At 32.9% G+C, this 18,480-nt stretch overlaps 2 protein-coding genes across 2 annotated transcripts in view; one reads left to right on the top strand and one right to left on the bottom strand.

Moving 5' to 3' along the window:
- The window catches only part of LOC113403204 (uncharacterized), a 140,012-nt gene that overhangs the window by 114,272 nt on the left and 7,260 nt on the right, over positions 1-18,480 (bottom strand). The gene's annotated exons all lie outside the window — the stretch shown is intronic.
- The window catches only part of LOC113399604 (complexin), a 294,863-nt gene continuing 284,925 nt past the window's right edge, over positions 8,543-18,480 (top strand). Inside the window, exon 1 of the mRNA XM_026638769.2 lies at positions 8,543-8,696. The gene's annotated coding sequence lies outside the window, so the exon portion shown is untranslated. The remainder of the gene's footprint in view (positions 8,697-18,480) is intronic.

Below are 18,480 nucleotides of genomic sequence, written 5' to 3'. Positions count from 1 at the left end.
TGTAATTGTATTCAGTTACATTATGTAACTTAATTGAAGGAAATGAGTGAAAGAGATAGACATTTAATTTAATCCTGTAACACCTGATATAAGAATAGTTGGAAGAGTCTACTTGAATTAAGAATGTTTTGCTCATAGAATTTAACCATATTTCACAGTTTCACTCGTCAAGGCTTCTTGCCAGTTCGTCTGGGCTGTTTCATTGGGAGGAAAAGAGCACTTCAATTTTTTATTAGTTTCGTGTCTTATGTATCAGTTTTCTAGTGTAGCCATTGATTTTTATGTCTAGATAGACTGACAAAGTTGAGAATGCATCGCAAATAGTGGCCAAAAGTTGGCCTATCAGTACAAGCACACTAGTAAGGTAGTATGATGTTTGACCGGTGTCCGGCGCAGCTGTCACGCACACCGGGGTAGAAAGTTGGCTCGTTTGGTTGAGTTCTTTTGTATTGCGAAATTATATTTAGTATACAGAGGAGTGTACCATATATGGAGAAATATACTTGTCGTGGAAAACCAATAATTTTAATTAAAAGTCACTGACATGATCGTAGTAGTAACGGGTAAACGCGGTGACGTCATTTGTTGTTGAAGTCACAATTTGTAATACGTAATAAACCTTTGTTACTAAACTACTATTTTTATTTCGATTCATCGTGATGGACCCCGTACCACCGAACACCGAAAAGGACAATCGTAACGCTCAGCCATCAGCGTCATACTTTAGTCAATTAAAAAAAAAAGTCAAAGAAAAGTTATTCTTAAAGTCATCTTACAATATACTTTTACAATACAATTTTATGTTCGAAATAAACATTGCTCTTTACACTAAGGTTTTATTAGATTGATTTCTTGAGTAACAAAATTACAATTACTTTAAGGAGAAAAGGGTCTCCTGGAACAATATTTACGACATAAAATAACATTACTTACGATGAAGTATTTTCTTGTAAATTATCACACGATTTTATTTACGTCACTAAGAGGCACTTATTTAATTTATATTAAGTTTATTCTTTATTATTGCAGTACATCATAAATATATAATACGATATTCAAATAGAACAAGACACAGTCAAGTGATAAGTTCTATGCCATAACGAATGTACTAAACGTTTAAGGCTCCTCTGCTTGGTAACGAAGTTAGATCAATACTGATTTTACAAGAATTCCGCACCGTAAAAGATTGGAAACTCTCTGTTAGAATACGTGAATCTTAGACAATGATTGTTCTGCAGTTTCAAGCTGAGCAAGCATTCGACATTATACATTTATATTGTAACAATTAACTTTTTATAATTTTTACAATGTTGACTTATATTTCAATTTTCAAGTAATTTTGGAACACCTGTAAAAAAGTAGGCAATTACTCAATTACCTATGATGACTTTTGGTTTATTGTGTATTTTTATTGTACTACTTGTTGGTGTTGTCAAATAAATAAATAAATAATGACGCGTAATTTTGACAAACAGCATTACTATGTATTGTTGTGTTCCGATTGCAGATGTTGGTATTAGATTCAGATCATTGTTAAGTTCATATAATCTGGTAAATCTGTTCTTAGAACTAACTAGAATAACAGATTCCACAGCAACTTGCATAGATAGCATATATGCTACCCATATTCCACAAAATAAAATTATTATTAATAAACTAAATTCAGATCATTGTGGACAACAAGCTTTATTTAATTTCCATGTTAAAAAAATAAGCAATTCCGAAAAAATAATGTTTGTTCCTTTGACCACAAGTCGTATTGAGAAGTTTAGAAGTAATATTAAGGCCAATCTACCACACCTATCTTTTAGTGATAATCCCAATGTTTTGTATAATAATGTATTTAAATTAATTAGAAACAAGTTTAATGCAATATTCACTTCTAAAACAGTTAATACAAAAAACTTTTTAAAATTCAATGATTGGGCTACAATTGGAATGCATAAAAGTAGGCAACGAATGTTATAATGAACGAGCTTTATAATGAAAGGACGTACAATCACAGTGCCACTTTTGCCAACTATGTAAGTAACTATTCAAAATTATTTAGAAAAGTGTGCTTTTTGGCAAAGTCTTGCAAACTATAAAAAATAGAATTAAGAATGCACATGACAAAATTAGAATGACTTGGAAAATTAGTAATTTTCTATTTATTGTGAAACTGGTAGAGGTGGCAGTCGCAGCTACGAATTGAACTTAAATTATAATAATAAAGTCATAAATAGTGAACGGGAAGTTGCTTCAGTTTTTGAACAATTTTTTGCTGACATACCAGTTTCTACAACTAAGTTACTTATTTCTTCTCCAGCAGTTGCCGAATCATTGATGAAAGAAAATGTACGAGAATGCAAATCAAAATTTAATTTTACCCCTGTAAACACCAATGACATAATTTGTACATTTAAGTCATTAGACATTAAGAAAACTGCTGATCTATGGGGTATTTCTGTAAAGGTGATTAATTCAATTATTGATGTGATTGCACCTTATCTTGCAATAATATTCAAAGATTGTGTTTAACGTGGTGTATTTCCTGACCTGATGAAACATAGTAAAATCATTCCAATATTTAAATCTGGTAGCTCTTCAGATCCTAACAACTATTGACTAATCTCAATACTACCAACCCTCCGGAAAATATTTAAAAAAAATATTCTAAATTAATTATTAGCATATTTCAATACATACAATCTGCTTCATAGAAAAAAATTTGGATTTACGAGGGGTCGTTCGACTATCGACGCAGATATGGAACTTATAAGAAATATCTATGAAGCCTGGGAAAAGTCGCAGGATGCCTTAGGGATTTTCTGCGACTTATCCAAAGCCTTTGATTGTGTTCAACATGAAACTCTGGTCAGGAAACTATATCACTATGGAATTAGAGAATGTGCACTCGACCTTCTGACTTTTCTTAACAATATAATTCAGAGGGTTGACGTTAAAGGGACAAGGTCTCCTGGGGTCTCAGTTGTTATGGGGGTCCCACAGGGATCATTTCTTGGACCTTTTCTATTCCTCGTATACATAAATGACTTGCCCTTTCTTGTTGGGAACAAACATGATATAGTAATGTTTGCTGATGATACTTCTTTGGTTTTTAAAATTAATAGGAAACAAGTACAGTATGACAATGTAAACAATGCTATGTCTGATATAGTATACTGGTTTAGCGTAAATAATCTTAGACTGAATAATAAAAAAACTAAAATTGGAAAATTTAGCACACCAAACGTGCAAAATGTAAAACCCGATGTACTTATCAATGGGGAATGGATGGATCCAGTTGAAACAACTGAATTTCTTGGCCTTACTCTTGATGCCAAGTTACAGTGGCTCCCCCATATAAACGGATTGGCTGGTAGACTGAGTTCTGCGGCATCTGCGGTCAAAAAAATTTGATTATTTACCGATGTTGATACGGCTCGCCTAGTTTATTTCAGTTACTTTCACAGCATAATGTCCTACGGTATTATGCTTTGGGGCAACGCAGCCGCTATCCATACTATATTTGTGCTGCAGAAGAGGGGTATTCGCGCAATCTATAACCTAGGAGCCAAGGAATCATTAAGGTATAAATTTAAAGAAATTAAGATATTGACTGTTGCTTCTCAATATATATTCTGTAAGGTTTTGTATGTACGGAAAAATATTAATGTTTTCATGAGAAAATGTGATTCTCATAACATTGGTACAAGGAACAAACACAATCTTGTTACTTCTGTTACTCGACTGCATAGAGTCAGTAACTCTTTTGTGGGGCAATGTATACGCTTCTACAACAGGATCCCAGAAAGCGTTCAAAATGCTTCTGTTGCCAAATTTAAAAAAAATGTTAAGGAACGCTTGTGTGCGAAAGGTTACTATACAATTACTGAGTTTATGTTTGATAGCACACCTTGGGAATGAAACGATCGCCTCCTGGCTGTTTCTATTCATATACAATTATGTATCTACTTAATTTGACAAAAAAAAAAGATCCGCTGAGTTTCTTACGCCGGTTCTTCTCAGGTCAGGGTGTTCCTTTTTCCGAACCGGTGGTAGTGTTTAATTTGACCATCAATAAGTAAGTGTGATGCTTCTATGTTGAATAAAGGAATTTTGAGTTTGAGTTTGATTTGAAGGGTGAGCGAGCCAGTGTAAATACAGTCACAAGGGACAACATCTTAGTTCCCGAGGTTGGTGGCGCATTGGCGATGCAAGGAATGGTTAATATCTGTAAAGGCACCATTGTCTATGGGCGATGGTGACCCCTTACTATCAGATGGGCCAATTGCTGATATTTATGATTGCTACCTAAATCATACAAAAAGGAGTAACAAGTGGAATGCTCCAAGCCATTTTCTCAAGACGAGACTGCCTAGTCTTTAACTGGCAGTGCAAGATTTAGGTACAATAAGGTAAACTTGTACCTTAGATCGAAAGATACTCGTAGTTTTAGAAAATTTCAATAACATCATATTAATGGTGACTCTACTTTAGTTTTGAGTATCAAACTAGTGAGTAAGTATCGTTTGTATGCGTCTATTATAATATTGAAATAACTTGAATATTTTAGTAAATATTCAAGTTATTTCAATATTTGTAAGAAAATTATTAAATTCACTCTTTTCACGTCAATATAATAAATTGAAATCGTAATAAATATATATATAATAATAATGTTATATACCTAAATACCTTCTCGAAAGCATCCATAAGCGTGTACAACTTATAAATTATGAATCGGCTTAGTAACTTTTTCAGTTAGAAATTACAAAAAAGTTTTCTCTCGAACTAGTTTAAACGAGTGGAGCTCGAACACACGAACGAGGCACAGAAACATTCGGTCGCCAATTAATTTATGAAAGGTGATCCCACCACCAAGTGGCGCGTCATATTTGATTAATCTCTCTAAAGGGATGATCGAGTGACAGCCGGTGGCGCGTCCCCCACGGCTCGAATTTATACATTCATTATTGAAAAATATCTACGAACGAAATATATTATGTAATGTCTCTTTCTTAACACGACGTTTGTAGCAAAGGGAATGTTTTAAGGGAAAGAGTAAACAGAAAATGAATATTCAATATAGAGGTAGACCACGCTTGCTTGTTGACTGGAAATATACCAGCAGTTCGAAAATAAATACCTCGACCAAAGACACTCAGAGGAACTCACTTATCATTGCCTATAGAAGCCTTTTTTATTCCAATCATCTTCATAAACATCTTCATCACGTCCTACCTGCGTGTGTTAGATTTTTATTTTTATGAAACACAAATAATTATTTAATCATTATAATAGCTGTAGTAATCGTAATATTGTATCAATTAATATTCACATTAACACCAATTCCCCTAATACTAACTTTGTATCTTGATAATTGCAAAAAACATAATTCATATATTCATCAATAATTTAACAAGCAATAACAATTATACTTTATCACAAAATTTTATTATACCTTAAATATTAACACCTTGCTGCTCCAGGAAAGGAGCTTCCATCACTTATATAAGCCTCACTACAAATCACATGATTCACAATATAGAATAGAAAAGTCAAAGTACCGTTTTATTTAATATCAATGTTAGCAATACAATTCAAAATAATATAAATTTAATTATTATTATTACAGAATTGATTAAAACATACAATACATAATGTAAGCCTTTTTTGTAATCATCTAATTATTTAATAATTTCTTACTTAAACTGTCACGTGCATTTTCAGTGCGGAGTAATCGGTCGTTAGTACCATTCGACATGAAACTAGTTGTACTCTTGTTTGATCTGCGTCTCAAGAAAATCTTGATTTTCTGAAATATAATACACAACCGCGCTTGAGCTAATATGATATTTATTTTTATATATAATTAATTAAATTAAAACCCTTCTTTTTTTAAAATAAACTTTTCTATACAAAATGTATGTCTACGTTGTTAATATTGGAGTTCTTTTATCTGGAATGAATATTATCGCAATTGAATTTAAGAAAAACTTACGATGCGAGCTAGTGATCGGTGATATTAATCGGCAAGATTTGACCTAAACAAACATTGCAAGTTAAAAAAGCTATTAAAAATAATTAAAAACAAAGTAAACGATAACTCTAGCGCGATTTGTCAGAATACTATTAATATTATATTAATCATATTTATAACACTAATTATAAATGTTCTCTGTAATTTTCATTACAGGGATTTGTTTGTCAGAAAGAAGAAATAGCAAAGACGAATGACCTATTAAAACATACTCGTATAAATTGTCTATGATTTTGGGTAAATATATATTTGTATCAGCTGTGTACGTCTGGTTATTGTCCTCGCGGGTCACCCCACACGAACAGCACATTAACCCCTCCCAGACGTTACCGCAAATAACTTATCCTTATGATAATTGGTGATATTATTGGAGATAATATTAATATACCGACCGACAAAAACCGTCTGGGTAGGTATTACCCACTTTCCATCCACCCTACCCTCTAACAAACATTCTCTCATTATTATTATTATTATTTACTTAGTAACTTTGACCTTGCAAGGCTTGGTTCGAGACCTTCTAGGTAGATATTCATTATCATTCTTGCTACCCTATCAAGTTTGGAGATCAAGTGAGCCAGTGCATTTACAGGCTCAAGAGAATCCACCGTAGTTCCCATGGTTGGCGACAGTTTGGTGGTGTAAGGATGAACATTTCTTACAGTACCTGATGAAAGTGTTCGTGACCGTGGTACCCACTTCCCAGCAGATGGCCCGCTTGATTAACGACATGAAAATAACATTGTTGTTTATAAATTAATTACACTTCTGATTGAGTGGTTTTAAAATGAAGGTCAGATCGCTCTTTTATATAAACTGATTTTGAATTTCATAAAACTTTAAATCGGTTGATGTTTAAATATATTTTGACAAAGGTACATTACACAACTCAACTTGCTGAAAGAAAGTGTTGCTAAATATATAGATGGCTGTAACAATCCTGAAAAATTCTTGTTTTGAAAATTCTTATAGGATTTGATGTGTGCCTTAATATCTATTGTCAATAAGAATAGACGAGATGTTTCATTGTCTACTTGTCTGTTGATTTCTGAATATACAGAGTTATACAGCTAATGCCCGTGTTGATAGAAATCAAACGGTAAGATGACATCATTCATTAATGGCCAATAAGAAAATTAAAATATTATACATTAGCAGCCTGTAAATTTCCCACTGCTGGGCTAAGGCCTCCTCTCCCTTTGAGGAGAAGGTTAGGAGCATATTCCACCACGCTGCTCCAATGCGGGTTGGCGGAATACACATGTGGCAGAATTTCGTTGAAGTTAGCCACATGCAGGTTTCTTCATGATGTTTTCCTTCACCGCCGAGCACGAGATGAATTATAAACACAAAGTAAGCACATGAAAATTCAGTGGTGCCTGCCTGGATTTGAACCTGAAATCATCGGTTAAGATGCACGCGTACTGGGCCATCTCGGCTCTAAAATATAATAAATGTACACAATACTCATCGTATGTAAAAGTAATACGAAGATAAAAAGTTTGAATAGTGGCAGAGACAATACGGGAGGCGTGAATGCGGCGCCATTGTTGCCGAAATTAATAAATTACGTCATAACCAGCGTGCTGCACTCGCCGTCGGAACAATAACTTCCAACTTATTGTAATAACGCCTGCTCCTGTCTTCTAGCCTCTGGACTAAATAACTTAATCTCACAACTAGCACTTTAAGAGTATCACTTGTTAAGTAAGGAATCTTAGTTGTAAAATAAACGAACACAGTTGAGTTGATAACGGTAATATTTTTATTTCATTTAAATTAAGTTAACCATCTAAATATTTTAAATTATCCATTTTCAAACAGCCTGGGTTAAGTACTCAAGTCATCCTTTAAAAGGGTAACGTATACGTATACATATTTTAAGCACTACAACTGAAGGTAGACTGGTAAATAAAAATAGATACCAAACTACTCGAACTAAAGACACTAAATCTCATGCCTACTTATATAAGATAAATTCAATGTTTGTCATAGTGTTGTTAATATATTTAAATTAATCAATAAATACACAACGCTTTAACCGTAGAACTAATTTTTGCAGTCGGTAAAAAATAATTTAATTCAATTTAACTGAGTTTACGTTAAGTTACAATTGCAAAATGAAATACTAGATGGTGGTTTTATAAGTTTTTTAAGCGAAGTAAATAATAGTTATTAAATCAATAAAGTATTAAAAGTCCAAAACAGCTCAACAATTCATTCACTTTTAAAATATTTTTATTCATTATTTTAATCGTTCAACAATCGGATAACTGACAGATATATGTAAGTATTTAAAATATGTAGCATGTTTCATATTCATAAAATTAATGCGATTCCTCATTCTAACTCCCAAAAGAAAAACCATATTTCATTTAAAAAAAAAAACTTTAAGGAATACATCAATCATATTGGCCACTCAAATACAGATAATTGACCTCATTTCGCAAATTAAAAAAACGCGCGCACAGAACAAAAACGTTCGAATTTGGAATTGGACTAAACGGAACGCAACGCAGCAATGGCCGACGTATCGATCGACGCAGCCAGTCGGCGCCCGGCCTCCGGACGGGTGACACGTTAGTGTGGGCTAATGTCTCCGCGCTTCTCGAACTAACCTAACCAGTCGACCGCGTCTCCCACTAACACTCCACACCTTTCTCTGCTCCCGGTAAGTTTAGAGAGTATTTTTTATTATTCTTCATCATTAAACTAGAATACAGCAAGCAATAATGATCTATGAGTCACTTAAAGTGTTTCCAACTGCAGCGCTGACTCGTACCTATTATCAACAGAATATTTATCCATTCTGTCAATATTTGTCGCGAATGATGGATTTCATGGATAGATATCTGTTAATGACCGAGTTTTCATTCTATTTCTATTATTTTCATTTCCTTCAAAGTATATCTACGGTTGTATCTTTAATTACATTAGTATTAAGGCCCGAGAAGTTAATCTTGTAAATAACATTACGGCGAGTGTCCACGCAGCCATTTGTTATGTTTTTATTCCATGACTGCGTTTTTATGAGAAGATGTCTTATTTTAAAATTTTCCGCGCCATTATTATAGAGCTACAAACATTAAGATGGAATAGCTTCTTAATTTTTAATAGTAAATTCAAATGTTACGTACTATTTTCTTTTTTAATAATTACAAAAACAACACGTCTTTTTTGTTCGTGATTTCAGTGTCTATATTATATTTAGATCATTTCACCGTGTCTTGTATTTGTTTAAATAAATGTTATATACAAATTATAATAAAAAACGACACAATTCTTTTATTCATTTGCTATGAATAACTCTATTCGTCATTTTAATTAAAATTCTAACATCCTAAATATATTATGTACTTATAACATAATGTAGATCATTATAATCATACAAATAAAATGAACGCGGGACCGTTTATTTTATAAATAAATGTATAAAATATTCAAAAGCACCTATCGCAAGTATATTATTGAGGGGCTTAATCCAGTTTAATCCGGAAATTATTAGTTTTCTTTAATTCATGTGTTTATTGAAGTTATGTAAACTGTTAAAACGGGAAGTCGAAACTATTTCATTGAGTTTATAAAACAAATACATATGAAACGTCTATACAAAGTTAGGACTTACGACGAAAGGGTTAATTGCCACGACAAAATACAAATAAACCGTTGGCTAATATAACTCATATTGTAAAGCGATTTCAATTATTTTTTTCATTTCGCAAAATAAAGGGGAAAGTAGCAAATTCCTTTGAAAACAAATAAACCAATGTATGTATTTATATTATTGCTTTTAAATTAACAAAGGGGCTCATTGTTACGAATATGAATAAAATCATAACCGAATATGACGCATAAATTGTTCGTTTTTGTCAGTTTCCTCACAAAGATGGTTCGACGTTCTGTAATTATTCCGCAGCGCGCTCTTTAGGTTTTAATGCGAACGCTGGATTGATGAGGTTATGTCGTTACTTTGACAAATGACTGGCTATTACGAGCCTCTACTCGAGGGTAACTGATCGGAATGTTTAAATTTTCATGGGGACTAGTCTATGGAGTTATTGATTTCCAGTAATTGACCGAGTAGCCTATAAGTAAGTAGTAAATAAACCTTAATATTGTATAAGAGAGAATAATGATCGAATTGTTTGGGACACGCGATACAAATCTATCGTCATATTAATAATAACGCGTCATTAATTTTGCTGGAGTATTATTGGTATATTACCAATATTGTTAAGGGAGCTTTATTCAATTGTGTAATGATTTCATATCAAGTATTAACTGTCACTGTTTTTTAAATAAAAAAAAATATAAAGGCCGTTTTTTCATAAGGCAAAACTTCGTGGGTTTCCCCAAAGTTGTCTGCCAAATTACTGTCACCCTGCAACGTCAACTTGTAATCATCTATTAAGCATCCCAGAAAATTGACAAGTACCACGGATACGCTTTTAAAATTTATAAATTTGAACTTTTTGTCTCATGATAAATTAATTTACGGTATACCCTTTGAAATTATTACGTATCCCCAAATGTTTGTTCGTAACTCACAATTAATGTACTTTATCTTTTACTGGAAGTAGTTTAATGCTTTATCATCGTAAAAACGATAAAGGCATTGATTAGATTTTGTGTTCTATATAAACAACGAATCCGAAGCATTTCAGTACCGATCCGGTCTTATGACTGATAATCCATTGGCAGTATAGCCAAGAAAAGTGAAAAGTATCGGCCAGTAAATGTCCTCTGCTGGGAAGTTCAAAACCGGTTGATAGATACATATGTGGTAGATTTCAGTCGAATCATGTAGGTTTTCTCATGTTTTTTTTTTAATTTACCGTTGGCCACGATGAATAATTGTGGCTTCCCGGTCTTGAGCCCGCAATGGTCTGTTACGATTGACGTATTCCAACAGAATATTCAATTAACATACGATCCAGCATTCACTGAAAGAAAGTTTTTCCACCGAATGTTTGATATAATACCGAAGATGTTTAAATAGTCTATGATGACTTCATTGAATGCAAAAAAAAATCGATGTAAATGTTTGGATTAATAAATAAACAGCGTAACAACTTTTTCTGTTACATATTTCAGGAGCGACCCGCATACAATCCTTTCGGTAAACAAATCGTCCCCGTAACTCATAAAATCAAGAAGGGTTCCCAAACAGGGAGATAAAAAGAGACCTTTCAAGGAAAACTATTTAATAAATACTAAATGTTGACAAAAAAAAAAAACATTTTTCTCACGTAAATCTCTTCTTTGTATTTTAAGTTATTTTTGGTCTTTTTGGCCTTAAACATTTAGACTTACGAATTATCTTAAAATTAACCGTGATACACTTAAACATTCTCTTCCATTTTAATAAAAGGCTTTCATTCAGGATATACTTAAGGGTTATAAATAGAGATATAGTTAATTTTTTCTTTCCCGCTTTAATTAATTAAAAAATCATCTGTGCATCGCACAATGTGCAGGCTGCGACAGTGTGAACGGTGTTGAATGGAACTATTGTTCTGCGCCCTCTATTACCTCATTTTTCATTAAGAGGTCTGCCTATTATGAGGGAAATTACTTTGGAATATTTTACTTGAATCATATCTTCTGTCTGCCTTATTTAAAATGCATCCTCTGTTAAATTTAACAGTCTGTGTTATTTGTGAGGCGATAAAAAAGTTCAAATTATCTTTATGAAAAAAAAATTGACGATGTCCTTAGAAGAAATAAGTCTACTGCCTGTAAATGGGACCTTTTTTTGAAAATTAGATGCTTGGGATGAGTGAGTTCTTAACGAGATAGGTTATATATTTTTACTTTTCAATTTAAAGTGTGTGTGTTATAAGCCATATCCCAAATAGTTACAGCAGGAATATTCAAAATTAAAACTCCACTCCATCTAAATAATTTAATTAGTGAATATTGAGCTGCAGAAAAAAATTTGGAAACATATTTAAAATATACCTTTTAATACATCTACGTTAAGCTTAGTTCGTTTAATTCCTATAAGATTTGTTATAATATACTATCTAGATTAGGGAAATAGCAAAGATTATAAACCTATAACAAACCTATAATATTTCCATAAACATTTTTAATGAAATAAATATAATCTCATGTCGAGCTCTGTCGTAGATCTTAACCAGATTATTAGATTTTTTATTCTTACAATTCTGAATGATCAGTGAGGGATTACAGGAGCCGAGAGCAATTTGTCTTAAAAAGTAATCTTGCGATTTCTAGGACTGCCAGTGAAAGAAGCGGCAGAGAGTATAAAAGATGTTTGAAAAGAGTAAATAAGAATCGCAGACAAAGGAAATGTATTTACAAAATGACTAGTCAACTATTTCTATATTACGAAACTGCGCTATTTCTGCGGAATATTAACCTTTGACTGAATTCGATTTGAATATTCGTTAAAAATATAAATGTAGGCCAAATCGTCTCTCGATTTATTGTTCGTAGTTTGAACGAGGTCAATTTTCTCACTAAATATAGGGTCTCTTTAAAACTTACTAATAATTTAGAATATTTTTAAAAAATGCAACGGTTACTACTTCAACGATGAGAAGCCACGGAAATAAAACGTATTAAATGTATTAAAAATAAAAATCAAGAATTTTATGTAGCCATATTACTAGATTCAAAGTGTTTTCTGGGTCAAAAGTCCATTCAAAAATTTTGCCTAGTTAGTAGAATACTCAGGGTTATATAAAGCATGCTCACAAATTTCATTTAAATACATTTATAATAATAAAATTATACCTTGACTTTGAAATATAAAACTGGAATTATAGTTAAGCTTTCGATTAATCGGGTATTCTCGGCAGAATCTACATTTTTAACTAGTGCAACCTAGGCTTAATTAAATCACTACTTGTTAAGTCGTCCCTGATTCAAGACGATTTTTAAGTTGAATCGAATGATAAAGTAATAACCAAATCAGTAATGTATAAACATTACTGTCTTGGTTATCACTACATATTTTATAGTATTAGTTCTCTTGTTATGTATCGTGTGTGCCGGATGGGATTGTAAATCATTCCATTCCTCTCAGACTCTTGTTGTATTGTATTCTCTTGTTACCCGATGCGGTCAAATCGAGGAATGATTTTTATGCAAATAAATTAGGGAAAAATCCAACTTTCAAGTCTCTAATTTCAAAAATGTAATTTTTTTTATACAAACTCTCCCTTTTAAGGAATGAGTTTTCACATATCCTTCTTAAATACTTGCTTTATTAGACTTAGGACCTTAGGTCTTATTTAGACTATCAGTCATCGTGTATTAGAGTTTTGTTCAATACTTTGAATTATGTATTGATGCTATCAAAATTAATGTACAAGATAGGTCACTGGTATATTTTTATCTGATCAAAACTTGTATAAGTTTTTCATTATGTAACTCGTAGTAGAATATGTAGTCCGAATATTGGCCAATATTCTTGTTTTTCTTTTTGCTCACAGCGTTTACGTCTTTTTTAAAAAACCTTTTGTTCAGTGTTCTGCATAATGGTTTGTTGCAGCATTTAAATTTATCAGATAGGTACGTCAAATATAATGTTACATAAGATTATTTTAGACTACGAATTTTTCACTACCGATACAATTTTAAAGTTACCGACTAATCCTCCAACCCGTTTTGGAGCAGCTTGTTTGATAGACATAGATACAAACCTTCTTCTCAAAAAGGAAGGGAAACCTAAGCCCAGTAACTGGATATTAACAGGTTGTTACTCTAGTTTTTAATGGTTGAATTTGGCACTTAGTTTCTTAACAGTTACTACGTCATAAGGAACTTTGGCAGAAACCAAATACTCGTCAGGGATGTTTTTTTCTTAGTGCGCGTAAATGGTGGAATCCAGAACAAGAAGTTGTAGCGAATATATTACTCAGAGATGCCTCGGAACAGTTTTTCATGAAAATGAATTCTTCATTTCAAAGACATGAAGTTAAAGATAATTATAGAAAATATTTATAGAAAAGTGCACATTTGTATTGAGTAATATTTTTAGGTTGATTAAATGTGAATCAGTGCCTACTATTAAAACATTTATTCCCTGACGTATTCGTTGCTCGATTAAAGTTTTTCTGAAAAAAACCGACTTCAATAGCATACAGCAATAAAATAGCAGCAATCGTGGTTGATTTACTGGCATTTATTGAAGAGTTCCGTTGTCTGTCTCTGAAACTCATCATCAGATCTTTTCGAAATTTAAATGGAACCATTTCAATAAACCTCTTTCGAACAAAATATTTTAATAAAAACAATTTTGTTTTTCTAAATCTCAAAACGTCATTGTACATGACATGTTTTTTTTATCAATAAAATACTCTACAATATTTTACCCGCTTCATATCTGGCTTCGTATTTTCAAGGATAAAGGTATTTAGGATTTAAATATGTCCGTCTGTAACAAGATATTTTCTGCACAGAGCAGGTGTTCCGAATTCAATGGCGTGGTTCGTCCAGCGGCTGTGAATCGGTTCTGTTGTGGATTTTCAGGTTTTACAAAATATTACAAAGAATTCTTTGCCTCTATTCGTGTGTAGCGAAATCGTCGTTGGTTTGTAGCTTAAAATAATCTGTAGAAAGATTTAACAAAATATACGGACTGGTGTAAAGATTTTTTCGATTGAATAAATCATATCGATATCTCTTTTAACTTTATTCCATTCTATCTTTCATTTTATTATTGTTCTTATTTGCGGCTATATCCGTCTGTGAGGGGGAGGTCAGCTATTAGGTAGGTGTCCTTTACTGTAGCCCCGACAACGCGTATGCTTCATTTTATAATTATGGACTGAGTACAATACTCATAAGACGTGATTGATTTATGACGATGTAGTGGATATCTTTGTGGTACCGATAGATCGAAATCGCCAATAAGTGTACTGAGGTAGTCTACGACGATGACATCCCTCTTGCCCTGCTTTGCGACCTTTGGTCGTGTCTTATTTAAATTCACAAATTGTGCAGAAGTTATATCGCAGATCTGTATACGTAAACACATGCACTCTATTCCTATTACCTACACTCTCCTTCAGATGGAATGTAAATCTGGCACGACTGAAAATATATAAGAGCGCAGGTCCAGGTGCTTGACGTACATTCCGACGGGTAAGAGGGTGTGGTAGTGACAAACTCCCCACAAGGGTCTGCCACTAAGAATTTCTTGAAAGAAAAACCAAATATATTTTATTGGTCCGACCAAAGTTTTTTCAACCGAGGCAAAAACCAAGGAGGCTGGGGCTGTAACAAATATTAAATTAAATGTCAAAGCTTATGAATATATAGCACGATTTTACTTGCAACAATATAATAGCAGATTACGTAGCATCTGGCGGATACGGAACAGAAACATTCTTACATTTAATTGAAATTCAAATAAAATAACTGCGTATGAAATGGCTAATTAGCCATAGAGCGCCTTTTGTGCTGTACAATGATGAGTTCTAAGCATTTTTCAGTCCTTTTTATATCGTACAATAAAGTATACAGAAATGGAAAAAATATATTTTGAAAAGCAAAATAATACTTTTACCGCATAATACATATGATGCACTGTGGCCTTCTTTCACATTATTTTAGTAGTTTTCTTAGCACAGGGCGACAGCAGGAGAGAATCATTGTGTACGAGAGCCGGGTGCGTTGCGCTTTGACTAAACGGCTTGGCGTGTTCGTTTGTCTTCGGTCTTTTGGTTCGCATACCTTTAAGAGCAGATTCGTGTTGGCATCTAAATGTAATATAAATCAATAAATGTCAAAAAGAAAACTTTTCTGTGTAAATGTTGATTTATTTAATAGATTGTTTCAGTTGTAACGAGCTATTTGTAATGATGGCAATCAAAATGAGCACAGATTACGTTGGCGCGTATTGTTTTTATTTCATGCAATTTACAATGCAAATATTTACTTCGAATGTACAACAATCGCATATATATCATCGCAATCGTGATTAAAAACATTCTAAATTCAATCCGAATGTGAATACATTTTTTTCCATGTTTTTGATTATTTTTTCAACCACTTTCAATGATTCGGTACTCGCTGTGTTAATTGAAATAACTTGAAACTGTGAAATATTTTATAGTAATTACGCGAATGTCGAGCAATCTGAATTGAGCCTTATGTATATTTGTTTGGGTCACAGTTTTGTCTGCACCCTCTCTTAATTAAACCTTCGGTCACCTTTGAGCCGCCAGCCATTTATTTAAACTTGAAATCAATGTAAATATAGTATACTTTAAGTATATTTTATATTAAATTAAGAATTTATTTGCGAGGAAAAGCTTTGCGGACATATTAGCTTTTTCGTATTTTCATATCAATTCAAAACTTTTGAATTTACATATAACTTAATATTACTTTTATATAGAATTATAAAGTAAAACTAAGATTTAAGTATATTAACTATAGGGGCAATCATATCTTATATAACCGGCGAAACTTAATCGTGGATCGACGGTACAATCTTTCCACAAGGAAATCTTAACAAGCTACCGAATTTATGAGGTACTAAATACGAGGTTATGGTTTGTATCGTTTCCTTCGGTGATGGACGTGACGTAACCTCCACGCGCAATAGAGCAGCATGGAGGAATCCTTAACAATAATAAACTTCGCCCAGTAGTGGGCCACTTGCAAGCTGTTACATGCTAATAATGATCTCCGTCATTTTTTATATTTTAATAGTATTACAATATATAAATGTAACGGCACTCTTATGTTAGTGCGCTTAGACTTTTTTGGCATGTCCATGCATAAATACCAAAAGTACTTATACATTTGGTGCATAAACAATTTATATATAGAATTATTATTTTATATAAGGTGAAATTAAAACGTCACTATAGAATTCTCGTTTCCCTATTCAGAAAGGTCACTCGGCTGTGACCTCCAGAAGCGCCAGTCAGCAAGATCAAAATGCCGCAATACGGTCTGCGATCCGAGAAAATCCTCCATAACAGTGCCATAAAGCAAATAAATTGCCTCGACCCGGTTCCAATAAATATTTTACTATATATAAAGGTTATTTACTTCCACATTCAAGTTTGAAGTTATGACACGCAATTGTAGTAACTATAGATTAAGAAAATGTTATCTTTGCCTGTGACATCGTTCGCGTGAACTTCGAGTTTAATAGCTTCCTTGAAGCCCATGAGAAGTCAAAGGAGCTTGCATAGATTTAAACCGTGATTCGTGTTCCATTTACTGAGCTGTACCATACATAAACATAATCAGTAAACATTTTCAAAAACTGTATTTGTCTGTGTCAATATTTAAAAACATAAAATTTCATCATGTTTCATAACGAATGGTAGATATTTGGATTGAAAAGTAAAAAAAAGATTTAAAAACACAGTAATCCGATAAAGAAATATTGCGATGAGAGCGAAATGAGCTCTGATTTGCTTCCAGAATTGTAATCGCGACGCGACGCAGCTGTATCTAGAACTTCAAATAAAAAAATATATTAAAAAGTTGTGAAGATTTTTTTGATTAACCAGATTTTGTAGAGATTTTTCCAGACATTTAAAAGTACACTAATAAAGAACTTGCTTATTTGAGTAAAATATAATTGCCAATGAATTCTTATTAATTAGGAAAATTTTCGCACAAAGATGTGGGAGCACATCACAAGCAATCACTTACAAGGCAGATACAGTGCCTAATTACTGAAGTTTAATTAAACCGAAAGTCATTAAGGATTGTCATGAGATTTTAGATTACCAAAGATTACAAAGTAGGACGATGCAGAACATCCGATAGGTTTCGACGAAATAAATAGAATAAATAATAAACTTAAATGCACTTTATTACCAGTACGTATCTAATGCCTGTGTAAATTGGTGAACTTAAGTAACTTCCGAGTTTCTTACATTTAATTCAATATTACATGATTCAAAAGTGCTTTTATGAGTCTACTTGAATAACTGTTTTTAATGTTAAAGAACGATACTGTGATGATGTAGGTGTGATCTGGGTAGTGTTGCTCAAATATCAATATAATTGTATGTATTAATTTATAAATACATGAATAAATACATTGTTATAAATACTAATGAGCCGAGATGGCCCAGTGGTTAGAACGCGTGCATCTTAACCGATGATTTCGGCTTCAAACTCAGGCAAGCACAACTGAATTTTCATGTGCTTAATTTGTGTTTACAATTCATCTTATGCTCGGTGGTGAAGGAAAACATCGTGGGGAAACCTGCATGTGTCTAATTTCAACGAAATTCTGCCACATGTGTATTCCACCAACACGCATTGGAGCAGCGTGGTGGAATATGCTCCAAACCTTCTCCTCAAAGGGAGAGGAGACCTTAGCCCAGCAGAGGGAAATTTACAGGCAGTTAATGAATTAATGAAAAATACTAATAAAATATTTATTATGTCAAAACTTGACATGACTGTGGATTTTTTTCGCTCATTATAAGGTTTTAATTTGGAAG

The sequence above is a fragment of the Vanessa tameamea genome, chromosome 24 (genome assembly GCF_037043105.1).
Source record: "Vanessa tameamea isolate UH-Manoa-2023 chromosome 24, ilVanTame1 primary haplotype, whole genome shotgun sequence".
Lineage (NCBI taxonomy): Eukaryota > Metazoa > Arthropoda > Insecta > Lepidoptera > Nymphalidae > Vanessa > Vanessa tameamea.
The sequence above is the reverse complement of the archived record's forward strand: the minus strand, read 5'-3'. Positions and strand labels throughout refer to the sequence as shown.